Below are 15,599 nucleotides of genomic sequence, written 5' to 3' on the forward strand. Positions count from 1 at the left end.
CAAAAGATATTCAGTATACATAAGAGTACGAGTCCGGGGGCACGGGATGGGGGAACTTCCCCCTAATGCTGGAGCAAAATCTCAAATTCGGCCAAAACTGAGAGAGATATTCGGCAAAATGTGCTAACCTGAGACCTTTTTCTCATGTATTTCCATCATTCTACCCCTCAAAATTAGTTGTAATACATATAAAAATGCGTAGTGATTCGTTTGCAACCATATATAGCTGTTTGGTAGTATTGCTAATATGAATAAAATTTCGTTTAATTCGGGGGGGGGGGGGGGGGGGACCTGTCTCTCCCCTACCCTACAAAAATGGGAGTCCGTACGACTATGCCAGTATAGATAAATATTTGCAAATACATGTAGTCCAGATAGGGACGTCTCTGGCCTTCGGCTTTCCAAGTTTCAGATATTCATAATACAGGAAAGTCATAACGCAACATTCTTACTGACAATTGGCCCAAAGGGAAAAAGGAAAGGAAAGTCGGTATATCATGCTATTCCCTGACAAAGGGAGAAAGATGCGATTCACACTTATGAAGCACCTGTCTAGAATACCAAGTGTGCCAACACGCTGACCATGACATACTAGATGAGGTAAGATGATGATGATGATAATAATAATAATAATAATAATAATAATAATAGATTTTTATTTCAGATCAGAGATCCATAGAACATATATAAACATCACATACAAAACTGATTACATAATATACAGCAGCTTGTGCCAGCGATTTACACATACAGATTTGACGTACACAGTTGTACACCGCAGGTGGGCAAGTAGGTTGTTTGACGTGGTTTCGATTGTGCTCTTCGGCGAATATGCTGTTGAGCGAAGTAAAGCGCCAAAGCTTTTTAGTCGATGGCTGACAAACATCTTGCTGGCACTGTATGGTCGTCGTTGTCCGATCATCCGTCGGTATGCATTATTATAACATATGTTAAGATCCTTCATGGTATCCTGTGTGAATTTCACTCATAATGAACCCACGTACAAATTACTACAATAACTCACAAATAATTGTGTTTTAACAGATTCTGAACATTTTGCAAATCGCCACAACAACATGTTTGCACGTACACAAAGGGCTCTATACTGTCGTTTAATGTATTTATCGTCTTTTATGTTTTTGCATATAATATGACCTAGATATTTATAGTTGTCAACAAATTTCAATACATCACCACACAAATATATCGAAGGCGCATTGATCAACTTCAGAGTTTCTAGCTCAATACACATACAAACAGTTTTCATTATATTATATAATTCTGCAAATTTCTCGCAAATAGTTAACATAATCGATAATGATTCCAGTTTGATACCGATGATGATACCTCGAAATCGGAAGACAGTGCTCAGTCCAGTAATGGAAGTAGATGACATTTATGTTCACAACTGACTACTGGACTATTGGAAAACACTGCGCGAATTCCACAGAGGGGCATCATATTTAACAGCGAATAACAAATTTTCAGCAGCTTGTTGCCAAGGTTGTCCACCTAGTTTGTGATTCTAGATATATGTAGATATAATTATAGGTGGCAAACCTTTTACTGCAGGCCGGGTCCATTTTTTCCCAGTTTGCCCCCTGGGTACACGGATCTATTACAATCCGCCAGTACCGCTGAAGCAATACATGCCCTCTAGGTAGCAGTATACAATTATCTCCCTTGTGTACCCGGAAAAAGGTTCACATGTTGGTTTTGGCAAAATTTACACAGATCAATGTTTGAAGGCTAATTATTTGGAATAGGAAGTAAATTCTTAAGCTTAGTAATAGCCAAGTAGTTATTTAAAAAAAAATTACAATTGGTTTTCCCAAGCAGTGCAAACGGTTTAGCCATAATGAGGCCTGGTAGTCATGCAACCGGCCTCGGTGGCGTAGTCGTTAAGTCATCAGACTACAGGCTGGTAGGTACAGGGTTCGCAGCCCGATACCGGCTCCAATCCAGAGCGAATTCTTAAGGGCTCAATGGGTAGGTGTAAAGCCACTACACCCTCTTCTCTCTCGCTAACCACTAACAAACTAAGAACTAACCCACTGTCCTGGACAGTCAGCCCAGATAGCTGAAGTGTGTGCCCAGGACAGCGCGCTTGAACCGTAATTGGATATAAGCACGAAAATAAGTTGAAATGAAATGAAAAGGCATTAATGCACCTGGGGTAATTTTCAAACACATTTTGGGAAAAATGTAATAGTTAAACATCTTTTTGAAATGAAGATATTTGTAAGGTTTGATGAGGAAAGTTTTCATAAATAGATATTCTGTAATATCTGCTAACTACCGCTTGGGTGTGCCGTATGTAGGTGTCAACATCGTCAACAAGGCACCCAAAATCAGTTTAGGCACATCATGATGAAAGTAACACACAAATTTAACTAAAAAAAAATTAAAATGAGTCTTCTTTATAATTAAATCCATTTTGTAATTTCCCTGAGATTGAAAATACCTGTATCTTTCTTTATTTTTAAACCATAGGTGGACATTTAGGATGCCAAGTGCTGGCATGCATAAATCTCAGCTGAAAAAAGATCCGCAAAACTATAAGTGGGACAGACAGACAGACAGACAGACATACAGAAGGACGTAGATGAAACCTATAGTCTCCTCCGGTTGGACCCGTAGGTGATTAATAAGCTGGTGTGTTTGTGTTATCACCAGTCTTGGTGTAAGTCTCGTTGTAATCATGTTACTACTCGTACATTATATTACCAGAGCACACAGAAGCAACACGCTCTCGCAGCTTTGTGAAAAAAAGTTGGTTTTGTTTAAGGACACCTCTAGGGCACATTGATTTATTAATCATCTGCATTTGGTAATTTTTACATATAGTTTTAAAGAGGAAAAACGCTATATTTTTCCATTAGTAGCAAGAAATCTTTTATATGCACCATCCCACAGATAGGATAGCACATACCACGGCCTTTGATATACCAGTTGTGGTGCACTGGCTGGAATGAGAAATAGTCCAATGGGCTTACCGACGGGGATCGATCCTACACCGACCGCGCACCAAGCGAGCGCTTTACCACTGGGCTACGTCCCGCCCTCCCCCCACCCTCCCAGCTTTGTAATGATGTATACTAATCTGAAAGTCTAGTTTCAACCCGTGAAAATGGGCACCAGGTTTGGTTAATCTACAAACCTGTGAACCGAGTGAAACAACAGTCTGTGATATTACAACCTGGAAATGCCCTTAAAAATAAACTAGAGCTCGTCTCCATAACCGTTACTTCTCAAGGGTACGTGCGTTTTTAAAAATATGAAAATGCATTTCGTGGCATTAGAAGCACCATGATGACCTCAAACACTTCGAATGTACGGAAATGGATAATCTAAACAATAAAATCTAAGTAATTTCTGATTATTGAATAGTAAAAAATGGCTCCAACAGTGAAATTGTTTAAAAACTAGGGTCTGTGACTTTAACGTAACTTAGTAAAAAAACAAAAAACTGGATAAAATCGATGAATGGTGCGTCACGAAAAGAATGGATGCTCCATTTTGAATGCTTAATTTCTGAAAATAAACTCGAGGTTAGAGGAGGGGTGGGGACTGAGATCAGGTCTGGTCTGGTCTAAGGGTTTAACGTGCACATTCAGAGCAAGCTGTTGTAGCGTACGCCTGTCATGGGCGCAGGTGTCGACCTATGCCGGCTCCTCCGTCCAGGACTGGTTAGGCTTGCTGCAATAAGATTCTGTAACTCCTGTCTGTCAGTCTGTACGTCCGGACTGGTTGGGCTTGCTGCAATAAGATGCTGTAACTCATGTCTGTTAGTCTGTACGTCCGGACTGGTTGGGCTTGCTGCAATAAGATCCTGTAACTCCTGTCTGCTAGTCTGTATGTCCGGACTGGTTGGGCTTGCTGCAATAAGATGATTAACTTCCTCGTTCAAATCTAGACTGCAATTTGAAGATGTGACTACAACCACTCTGTTTTATCCAGATTATTGCGGACATTACGTCATGGTTGTGTGGCTAAGATTCAGGGATTCTATGGCTATTTACTATTAAGATGATAGTGGATATGACAAGAAGAAAAAAGCTACATTGTCAACGTGACTGCGGTTTATTGACGTTAAGAAAATGCATGTGGTTTGCTACACCTTGTGTGGTCGACGTTGAAAAACCCAATTGTTTGAATTCTTCCACAATTACTAGAAGTCAATATGTGAACCACAACATATGTCACAATTAGGAACTATAGTGGACCGTGATGGATGAAGTGGAAGTGAACTGTGTAGAGAGACCTAAGGTTGAACTGAAGTTGAAGACGGATGTTGCCTTTCTGGTGTGTGTGTGAGGGTCCAGAACGAAAAAGGCTCAATCAAACTTTAAACTGGCACCATTCTAACAATCTCTATAATCTTTCCAATTAGACGTTCTTCTCAATATCAGTGATTTCTACTGTCGATCGTTTGTAAATTATGTTAGCAATGACATTAACAAATAAAGCTTCAGGAAGGACGATCTCTCCAGCTCCCTTACCTCAGTTCATCCCATCCCAATACCATTACACGTTCTTATGACACTCTTGGAGTATATGAATGCCGTCCGTGTAACGATGCCGTTATATGGACGACATTTTCATGTAAATGTATGATAATTAACTATGGTGCTGCAATCACACTGGTGTGCTTCTTGATTGATTGAAACATATTTTGTTGCTTTTTATAGAACAAATGGATTAGGCACAAGTTATACAACTTACTAGGCCTTCTCCAAAATACATACATATTAGGACAGTAATATATTTTTGCAATTTAAATATGAACAGAAATAAATATTATTGAAAAAAAAGAGAAAAATAATTAAGAATAAAGGAAACAGAAAAAAGGAGACACAATAAATTTTTCTATGTGTTCTGTAATTAGACAGCTGGTTTGATAAAGGAAAACACAAAACACAAACAAGGCATCTCAATGATTACGTAATGGCTACACAAATAATAATAATAGCAATAAAATAAATAAATAAATAAATAGTAATAATTTTAAAGATCCATACTTTATTTACTGCTTAATTTATATAAAATATTTATTTGTTGTCTTCTTCACTTAAGAGTATTTTTACCATTTAAAACTAGTTGTAAATCTATTGGCTGAAATCTTTGCAATGAATTCCAGAGAGTGCGTCTTTGCCCTTCATATAAAATGCATTCACAGAAAAAAGTATAATTGTTTTCAAAATTATATCCACAAATGCACGAGGAATCGGTGCTAAGACCAACTCGATATAAGTCTGCTTTTAAATCACTACACCTGTGTCTTAACTTGGTATGTAATACATTTTCTCTTCTATTACCAAATGAATAGTATGGCGCAACACATGGGACATCGGGTTTTATTGCTTTTTTTAAATGTAGATATGTTTTGGTGTGCTTCTCATAAGGTATGGACACGTTATAGACATAGAATAGCATCAGTCGGTATAGCCTCCACATCTCTACCATAAAACACATGGTATTTGCTGAGGTAAGGTGCTGCAACTCCCTCGCACACATTATATAGACTGCATTTTCAAGCCTCAGTCATTTCATTTTTATGTCAACTTATTTTCGTTCTTATATCCAATTGTCCGACGCCATATAACCGTAAATAAAACGTGTTGAGTGCGTTGTTAAATAAAACATTTCCTTCCTTCCTTATATCCACACATCTCAGCTATCTGGGCTATTTGTCCAGGACAGTGTGTTAGTTGTTAGTGGTTGGTGAGAGAGAAGTCGGTGTAGTAGTCTTACACCTATCCATCAAGTCGTTAAACTCGCTCTGGGTGGGAACCGGTACCGAGAGGCGAAACCAGTACCTACCACTCTTAAGCTCGATGGCTTAAGCACTACACCGCCGAGTCCGGTATGAAGCTCCAGACACAACCATTGTCTTTTTATCGAGACAATCCCGGACATTATGCAATGATCACGTGTCTAAGATCACAGGACACTGTGGTCATTTCCTGCTGTGATCACAACAGGTGCAATAAGCCATGTGCTTTTCTAAAACGTCATTAAACCACAATTGCAGGTAAGAAATAGCATTATAGGGTTTTATTTTCTTACATACACTGTGATTTTAAGAGGAAATAACCATAGAAACCTGATAGATTAACCACACGATCATGTCGTAATGTCCGCAATCATCTGCATAAAAAGACAGTAACTGTTTCCAGATTTTCAAACTGCATTCTAGAATTGATCGAGGGAGTTACAGCATCCTATTGCAGCAAGCCCACCCAATCCGGACGTACAGACTAACAGACAGGAGTTACAGCCGAATCCTGCACAATGAATCTAACAGGTTTTTTCACTTCACTTGTGCTATGTACGTATAATATTATATGGGGGGGGGGGGGGGGGGGGGGGGGGGTGGCCCAGTGGTAAAGCGATCGCTTGGTGCGTGGTCGGTTTGGTATTGATCCCCGTCGGTCGGCCCATTGGGCAATTTCTCGGTCCAGCCAGTGCACCACGACTAGTATATCAAAGGCCGTGGTATGTGCTATCCTGTCTGTGGGATGGTGCATATAAAATATATGAATAATACATTTTTTTTAGCGGGTCTCCTCTCTAAGACTATATGTCTAAATCACCAATTTTAATACAGCAGTGTGCTCTAGTGCTTGAAGGACTATCATGAGTTTGTAACAGTTAAATAGAAAATCATAAGCTACTATATTAGAAATTCTCTTTGACCAAATTATTTGAAAATGTTTTTGGCGATTGGAAGAACAAATTATTGTAAGACAAAAACAAACAGTAAAATGTCCACAAATGCGATGAATAGACAAATATCTATAGTATGAGCAATAGAGGTTAAGTACATTGTAATTATAGACGACTCAATTTATATTCCAATATTTTTCAAAAACATCAGTCACGCCTTGGCTCAAAGACATACGGTTTACATTGGAAGTTGGTAAAACAATCGGTCCAAAACGTGTGCAAACAGGAATGTTGATGGTGGTGGTGATGGTGACGATAGTCAGTTGTAGTGAAAGCAATCTTTGCGATGATTGATACTGATGAAGACAATGCTGGTATTATGACAAGGACAATAACGATGATGATGTTTGTGACAACGGGTATGATGCTGCTGACGATGATGTTTGTGACAGCGGGTATGATGCTGCTGACGATGATGTTTGTGACAACGTGTATGATGCTGCTGACGATGATGTTTGTGACAACGTGTATGATGCTGCTGACGATGATGTTTGTGACAGCGGGTATGATGCTGCTGACGATGATGTTTGAGACAGCGGGTATGATGCTGCTGACGATGATGTTTGTGACAGCGGGTATGATGCTGCTGACGATGATGTTTGTGACAGCGGGTATGATGCTGCTGACGATGATGTTTGTGACAATGGGTATGATGCTGCTGACGATGATGTTTGTGACAGCGGGTATGATGCTGCTGACGATGATGTTTGAGACAACGAGTATGATGCTGCTGACGCTGATGTTTGTGACAACGGGTATGATGCTGCTGACGATGATGTTAAAGGCGCAGGCCCGTAACAAATGGACACTGAGTTTAGTTAATTTACAAACATGTAACTCATTTGGATAAAGTTACAGTGGAGTGAAAGAAGAGTCTGTGATGTTGAAACCGGGAAATATCCTTAAAAATAGACTAGAACTCAAATCAATAACCGCTTCTTCTCAGACGCACGTGCGTGTTTAAGAAATATGAAAAATGCACTTGTTGGTAAATCAGAAACACCAGGATGACCAGAAACGCTTCGGTTATACGGAAATGAATAATCTAAAGAATAAACTATAAGTAATGTTTGATTTCAGTGATCATAAACTGCTATAATAGTGAAAAAAGTGTTCACTTCTATTCCAGGCTCTCTTGTTCTGTTGGGAGTGACCGCCGCCAAAGGACGCGGTGGCCGATGTGGTCGTAAAGGATGACGTGTGAACGAAATCTCTAATACTCTGACGTGTAAGAAAATCACAATCCATATTACATTTTAATTAAACTTGATTTATAAACCGTTATTGTTTTATATATCAAATCAGCACAATTCGTGTATAATAGCCCGCGCTATTAATTGATAAAGAGTAGCCTATACGTTACCGGGGTTGTGTGTGTGTGTGTGTGTGTGTGTGTGTCTGTGTGTGCGTGTGTGTGTGTGTGTATGTGTAGCTCAGTGGTACAGCGCTCGTCCGAGTTGCTATGGATCCTTGGATTGATCACCCTGGCAGTCTGTCGGTCCTTTGATCTCTCTCTCTCTCTCTCTCTCTCTCTCTCTCTCTCTCTCTCTCTCTGTGTGTGTGTATGTGTATCACTGTGTGTGTATGCGTGTGTTGTGTTTGTGTGTGTGTGTTTGTGCGTGTAAATGTATGTGTGTTTGTGTGTGTGTGTGTGTGTGTGTGTGTGTGTGTAGATGTATGAATATTTATATAGTGTATGTTTGTCGGGTTTGATTAGTGTATAACGAGATATAATAGCACGGACATTGGGGATAAAATCATTTTTGGCGTCACAAATTGTCTCATATGCCGTTGCTGCAACTCGAACCTTACGCACAGTCACAAGACCACCACCGTAATCACTCGGCCACCGACACATTCTTAAAAAGTGTGTGTGTGTGTGTGTGTATGTCTGTGTGTTGTGTGTGTTAGTGTAGTGTGTGTGTATGTGTGTGTGTGTGTCTCTGTGTGTGTCTGTGTCTCTGTGCGTGTGTGTATGTCTGTGTTTATGTGTGTGTATGTCTGTTTGTGTGTTAGTGTCTGTATGTGTTTGTCTCTGTGTGTGTGTGTGTGTGTTAGTTATATCAATATAAGTTACAGTATCGATCCCCGCCCTATCTGTGGACACGTTTTCTTGTTTCTAATTTGAACATCTCCGAATAGCGTAACTTAATTCTAAAAGCCTTCTGAAGTAATACAATTATTTCGTTTTATTTTAGATTCCAACCGTTGTCATGGTCTGATGAAATAGCTACTGTTGTCATGGGGACGTGACGTAATGTATTTGAGACCTTTCAATGTGATGTATTGGTTGGATGTGTCAGAGAATCAAAATAAAGAATTATATAGTATTCTGTGTGACGTTCTGGCGATTGTTTACATACATTGGTCCCCAACTAGTATGTCAAATACTACGGAAGCCCACATCAGTCAACCCCAATTTCAGATTGGCAGATTAGGGCTTCCGTACTATAACCGTGATTACTTTGAACCATTGGGTTTTGTATAACCGAGTGGTTTAACAATCTGGTTTTAGGATTTCTACTTTGCTTTGGAGCTAATTCTGGGGGATGTAGCTAGGGAGCAAATAGGAGTCGACCTAAAAACAAGAACAAGAGATGAGTCGCTGTGGGTCCGTCGTTTACGTCTCAGTCAGATGTGTGTGTGTTACCTAAAAACAAGAACAAGAGATGAGTCACTGTGGGTCCGTCGTTTATTTCTCAGTCAGATGTGTGTGTGTTACCTAAAAACAAGAACAAGAGATGAGTCACTGTGGGTCCGTCGTTTATTTCTCAGTCAGATGTGTGTGTGTTACCTAAAAACAAGAACAAGAGATGAGTCACTGTGGGTCCGTCGTTTATGTCTCAGTCAGATGTGTGTGTACATAAAATAGTTACATATACATTATAAAACAATCTTAAACTAAATAACTCAGACACATTATCTAAAATAACAGTAATATATTAATTAGCCGTGATGACTGTATATTATTGTACTAACATGCGAAAGGTGAATACCTTGCGTCTAGATCATTAAATCTTTCTGTAGCAGAAAGGAGTTATTAAGTGTATTAGTTAATGTCCGTGCCTTTATGTAAATGTGTGTTATTATGAATATTAACTATGCAACTGTAATGCGTATGTAGTACTGGACATTCTCAATATTTGTAATTGTATATGACTATTTAAATGCATTTGTCATAATGAACAGTATCAATATTAATGAATGTAAGTTGTGCTAGAACATGTACGTAATAATGTGCGTGCCGTAATGGTGCGCACTTACTTGCGTTTTGTAATATAATTACCGTTTGGTTTCGACATTATTTACACATGTAATTTTGCGCATTTGGTTCACATACTAAGTAATAGTACTACATATCAATCAATATTCATGTACAACAACCCACACGTTGATCTATCTACTAAATACAGAATCTAACACCTCTACAGTAATAAATCATATTTCCAACCTCCGTAAATGCGGCAATATCTAATATTGTTGTTGGTAGATCTATATTTGACGCCAAATACCATTACATTCAAGATCATTAGCCCGAGTACTCCGACTGTAAGAGAGCTAGACGGACATTTGGAAGGTTATATACGCTCCATGAGATTGATGATTTGCGAGTCAGCCAACACACACACTATAGGGAGAGACTTGGGCCCGTGCTTATACAACGTCCAGACTCAATCTCTAATGACTTCACACGCATACAATTTTTATGGCGTTGTCATGACATTAGTATCTCAGACTCTGTTAAGAGTCTAGACCCTATAAGTTCTATAAGCACCAGGCCCGATTGCACCCTCTTTCAATAATGTTCCGGTTAATAACGTAGGTTTCAAGTTTACAACTCACCAACATACATAATAAATAAATGTCTATATACACTATGTACAGTATAATGGTGGGGAGTCATTTTCACATAAAACATTGCAATGTAAATGTAAAAAACATAGTACAAATATAACTATACAAATATAACTATATTAACTAAAATTATTTCTTAAATTATTTGCTCGAATTAATTATCAAAGATAAGTTTAACAACACCAACAGATGATCATTAGGATTCATATTTATTAATATTGATGGTTTTGGCATATAATAGGGTCACGGCTGAGTTACAACTGAGCTGCCAATTAGGGCGAGCCCCAACAATAAAATTTAACTTTTACTGGGCTGCCAACAACACCTTTTAGGGCGAGCCCCAACAATTAACATCAATTCAACACAATTTCAACCAACATCAACAATTTGCATCAACCAGGTAAATGCACTAGACCCTGGGAACAGTGGTCCAGTGATGTTACCTTTATTAAAGATAAATTTGCATCAACTAGGTAAATGCACTTGACCCTGGGAACAGTGGCCAAGTGATGTTACCCTTATTAAACATTAAAATAATACCACTTAATTTCTTTACTTTAAGCGACGCTAATCGCCAGCTCTATGTAATTCAGCCGTGCCGATGGTTAGTGTCTTTCTAACTTCACGAGCTCCGATGTTGAGAACACCGTCAGTCTCTGCCAACAGCACAACAGAGAAAGTTAGACAGTATTGCCCACACGAATCATTCTGAAGTCTCGTCCTAAAAACCCCCAGAGAAACTGGAAAAAGCGATAGACTCGATCATCTGGCAGTGTCATATGAATCCACTGCACCTTCCTGTTTAAAATGTTTTGACCAGCTGCGTAGTTCATACTCTGGGACTCCCCTGGTAGGTGTCTAACATTGTTCTCTCCTAGACCAGTTGTACGTTATCTTCAAGAGCAACCTGTAATAGAAATTTGAAACAAACCAGCAGTATCTCCCAATTACTAACAACATCATTGCGGGGTGGGAGGGAGGGACAATTTTTCAATAATAAAAAAAAAAAGTGTCTTCCTCGTGGAAAGTTGCCGCCAAAAAGGAAAAGAAAGGTGCATGCTGGGAATATGGTCACTAAAAATTCCGCTATGAATCGCCAATGGCCAAAAGTTGACTTGAGGCCTGCATTAAATTATGTCAATATAGCCAAAACCACCAGTGCAACTTACGTTGATAAATTTATCTATTGTTTAACGCAATAGATGGTAATATTTCCCATGGTTATTGAGCTCTTTAATGTTTTCAGTAGTTAGTAGTTTAATTAGCTTAAAAACACTTGGTCGTCTGTAATAAAAGCTTTAATAAATGTTTGTCTCAGATAAATATATCGGTGACAATATAAATGGGAAAATGTAGCGGGTTTCCCTTCTAAAACTATATGTCGAAATATTACCAAATGTTTGACATCCAATAGCCGATGGTTAATAAATTAATGTACTCTAATGGTGTCGTTAAACAAAGCAAACTTTCACAAACAAACTTTTACTTGTAGTGGGGCGGATATGTGACCGAGGTGTGCACTTGTGGAAAGATGCATGAAACTTTGCCGTAGGGGCGTTTTGAGTATGCAGATTAAAAAAAATTGCGGGAACCACGTCACTCCAACGCTTCTCGCCAAAACATTGAAAATACCATGATCTTGGTATCTATACCTATGTTTCTGAGGTCAAGGAATCTAATAGGATTCATGTGAAATATCATAACATAGATCTTCATCGTAAAAAAGCCCCCAAAGGCTCATAATAATAAATTGTCACATTAATGTACGCATTTGCACTTCCCACTTTGCTAAACCAATGTTTCTCGTGTTATCTTCATGTTCGAATGAATGAATGTTTAACGACACCCCAGTACAAAAATACACATCAACTTTTGGGTAATGGCAAGTATATGCAATTATTATTTATATATATTTATGTAAAACCACAGTGTAAGGAGCTGTGTGTGTGTGTGTGTGGGGGGGGGGGGGGGGGTATAAGGGTATAGAAGTCAAAGTGTTTTAAAAACTTTACAATTAATTCTGGATGAAATTTAAAAGATTCTGTGACGGAACATGCTCTTATCTTTTCGCCTGTGGCGATGTTAAGTGTTTTAGAGGGCCGTGTGCGCTTGGTTACGTAATACCTCCGCGGACCGGCCTCGGTGGCGTCGTGGCAGGCCATCGGTCTACAGGCTGGTAGGTACTGGGTTCGGATCCCAGTCGAGGCATGGGATTTTTAATCCAGATATCGACTCCAAACCCTGAATGAGTGTTCCGCAAGGCCCAATGGGTAGGTGTAAACCACTTGCACCGACCAGTGATCCATAACTGGTTCAACAAAGGCCATGGTTTGTGCGATCCTGCCTGTGGGAAGCGCAAATAAAAGATCCCTTGCTGCCAATCGGAAGAGTAGCCCATGTAGTGGCGACAGCGGGTTTCCTCTCAAAATCTGTGTGGTCCTTAACCATATGTCTGACGCCATATAACCGTAAATAAAATGTGTTGAGTGCGTCGTTAAATAAAACACTTCTTTCTTTAATACCTCCGCGCGACCGTACCCCCCTAATACACACTTAGATCAGATGCAGAGGCCATGTGGCCAGTAGTTCCGTAATAACTCCGGTAGAACGATTTATGACCGGGGTATTTCTGGCGAACTGCCGACAGTATGTCTGGTCATCTAAGAAAATATATAGACTCTGGGAGTGGTGGAAATTCACATGATAAGATTCGGTCCCACGTACTGTCTCCGGACCAGTCTGGGATTTTATAATAAATAGCTAGGATTTTAGATATATCGAGGAGAAACATTGGAAGTATCCAGGGGAAACGGACGTCGTCCACTGAACGATCTATATAAGTTCAGTCCGGACGTGGTAAATATATATTTCTGCTCTGTTGTATAACCTTGATGTGACTGATGTGATGTTTAATATTTTAATACTGTATTATACCAATATTATTTAGACAGTGTTTCCGGTAATCTGACGAAGTAAATTGTAGGCTTCACTGTTCTAAAATTATTAAAGCTTAACCAGTCATCCTAGAGGACCTAGGTACACTGTAGGTTATTGTCTTTATTGTGATAGGCACCAGTATTAATTCTGTATTACAAGGTTACTGAATGAGTAGTTAAGGGTTAATTAAAAATTAACCAAGTAGGAATAGAGTTGTAATTCTTTATTAATTAAGTTCCCCTGGAAGCGTTTCTCAATGATCACACGTGTGGGTGTTGTATCACGGTGAAGTGATTAGAATATTGTGTAAACTAGACACCTAGTGATTAACTAATTAAGTGATTAGTTCTGGGTTGTTATTATTATTGTTGTTGTTAATTAATTAACTGCGGCAAATATATTTGTCAGCTTAAGGTTAATACAGATTCCAAAGTGTATTGTGTTTTGTTGTTTTCTAGTGAACTAAACGTGCTACATATACACATGTTTATATAAGATCTTATCTCTGATATACCTAGAGCCGAGCTACTCGGGTATTGGACTGCCCGATACAGAGAGATCTAATAGATATACAGTTAGGAGAGATATTTGGATAATCGTGTTTTATTCAGTTACGGGTATTATAGGATCCCCGTGACAGGAGTAAAAATTGGGGCGCTCGTCCCGGATCTGAAACGGGACATGCATATTTAAAAAGTATTGTTTGTAAATGGGGGCTTTATAAATTTATTTTACAAATTAACTAGAAGTAGCAACGTTGTTCACTAGAAAATTAATTAATAATAAGTGCGTCATACCTAAATATGGATAAGAATTTGCTGGATAGGCCTACGCTCAGTGTAGTGGAGATTAAGCGAGCACGTAAGGCCGAATTAGTTGAAATCGCGGGTGAGCGAGAAATTGATTTAACATCAGCTAAAACCTTAGGTGATATAAAGACAATTATTATCCAGGAAGTTTTTGGTGATAGGCCTGTTATGGAAGACAGTGAGATTGTTCCAGAGATAGAGATAAATGAGTTAAGTGTGGAACAACAATTAGCTTTTAAAAAACTTGAGTACGAAAGAGAAGAACGTGCATTAGATAGAGAGAGGGATAGAGAAAAAGAAGATAGAGATAGAGAAGAGAGAGATAGAGATGGAGAAGAGAGAAAGAGAGATAGAGAGAGATAGAGAAAAAGAAGATAGAGATAGAGAAAAAGAAGATAGATAGATAGAGAGAGAGAGAGAGAGAGAGAGAGAGAGAGAGAGAGAGAGAGAGAGAGAGAGAGAGAGAGAGAGAGAGAGAGAGAGAGAGAGAAGAGAAGAGAGAGGTAGGGATAGAGAATTCCAGTTAGCAAAATTAAAAGTGGAACATGCGTTAAAGTTGAATACTGAAGGAGTTAGACGGGAGGCAGGAAATGGTTTTAACATGTCGGAGGCTTATAGATCAGTGCCTGTATTTGACGACCAGGAGGTAGATGTTCTTCCAACTTTTTGAACGGGCCGATAAGCAGCTAAATTGGCCGCAGTCTAAGTGGAGATTGTTAGCCGTGTCTAAGTTTAAGGGGAAGGCTAGCGTAGCTTATAATTCAATGAGTGATGAGCGAGCAAGTCAGTACGACCTAGTTAAGGCGGCAGTGTTGAGGGCTTATGAGTTACGACCTGAGGATTATCGTTTACGGTATAGCGAGTTGAAGAAAACGCAGGGTCAGTCGTATAATGAGTTCGTGGCTAAGAAGGCAGGGATGTTTGATAAATGGGTGGTTTCTCATCAGGTAGAGTCATATACCGAGTTACGGGAGTTGTTGATCTTACAGGACATTAAAAATGGATTACCAGTTAGCTTACGTATTCATTTAGAGGATCGTGATGTCAAAAAGATAGAGGAGGCAGGCATAGTGGCAGATGATTACGTGTTAATACACAAAGCTCAGGCAGTACAGGGTAGGTCTTTACAACAGGGTGATAAGAAGAAATTTCAGCCAGGTTTTTCCCGGGAAAGTAACTATCGGGGAGAGTCTTCTAGTTGGTCAGCTAGTCAGGCAAGGAATGCACCTGGTGGGCAAAGTAAGGATAAACCTGCATTATCAGCCAATG

The 15,599-nt window shown here is 39.3% G+C and overlaps 1 long non-coding RNA gene across 1 annotated transcript; it reads left to right on the plus strand.

The window, feature by feature from the left end:
- The first annotated feature begins 5,930 nt into the window (after positions 1 to 5,930).
- LOC121390137 lies at positions 5,931 to 9,041 on the plus strand. Its single transcript, XR_005960167.1, has 3 exons — positions 5,931 to 6,034; positions 7,859 to 7,957; positions 8,928 to 9,041. It is a non-coding gene; the product is annotated as an uncharacterized LOC121390137 (long non-coding RNA).
- The last annotated feature ends 6,558 nt before the right edge of the window (positions 9,042 to 15,599 follow it).

The sequence above is a fragment of the Gigantopelta aegis genome, chromosome 15 (assembly GCF_016097555.1).
Source record: "Gigantopelta aegis isolate Gae_Host chromosome 15, Gae_host_genome, whole genome shotgun sequence".
Taxonomy (NCBI): Eukaryota; Metazoa; Mollusca; class Gastropoda; order Neomphalida; family Peltospiridae; genus Gigantopelta; species Gigantopelta aegis.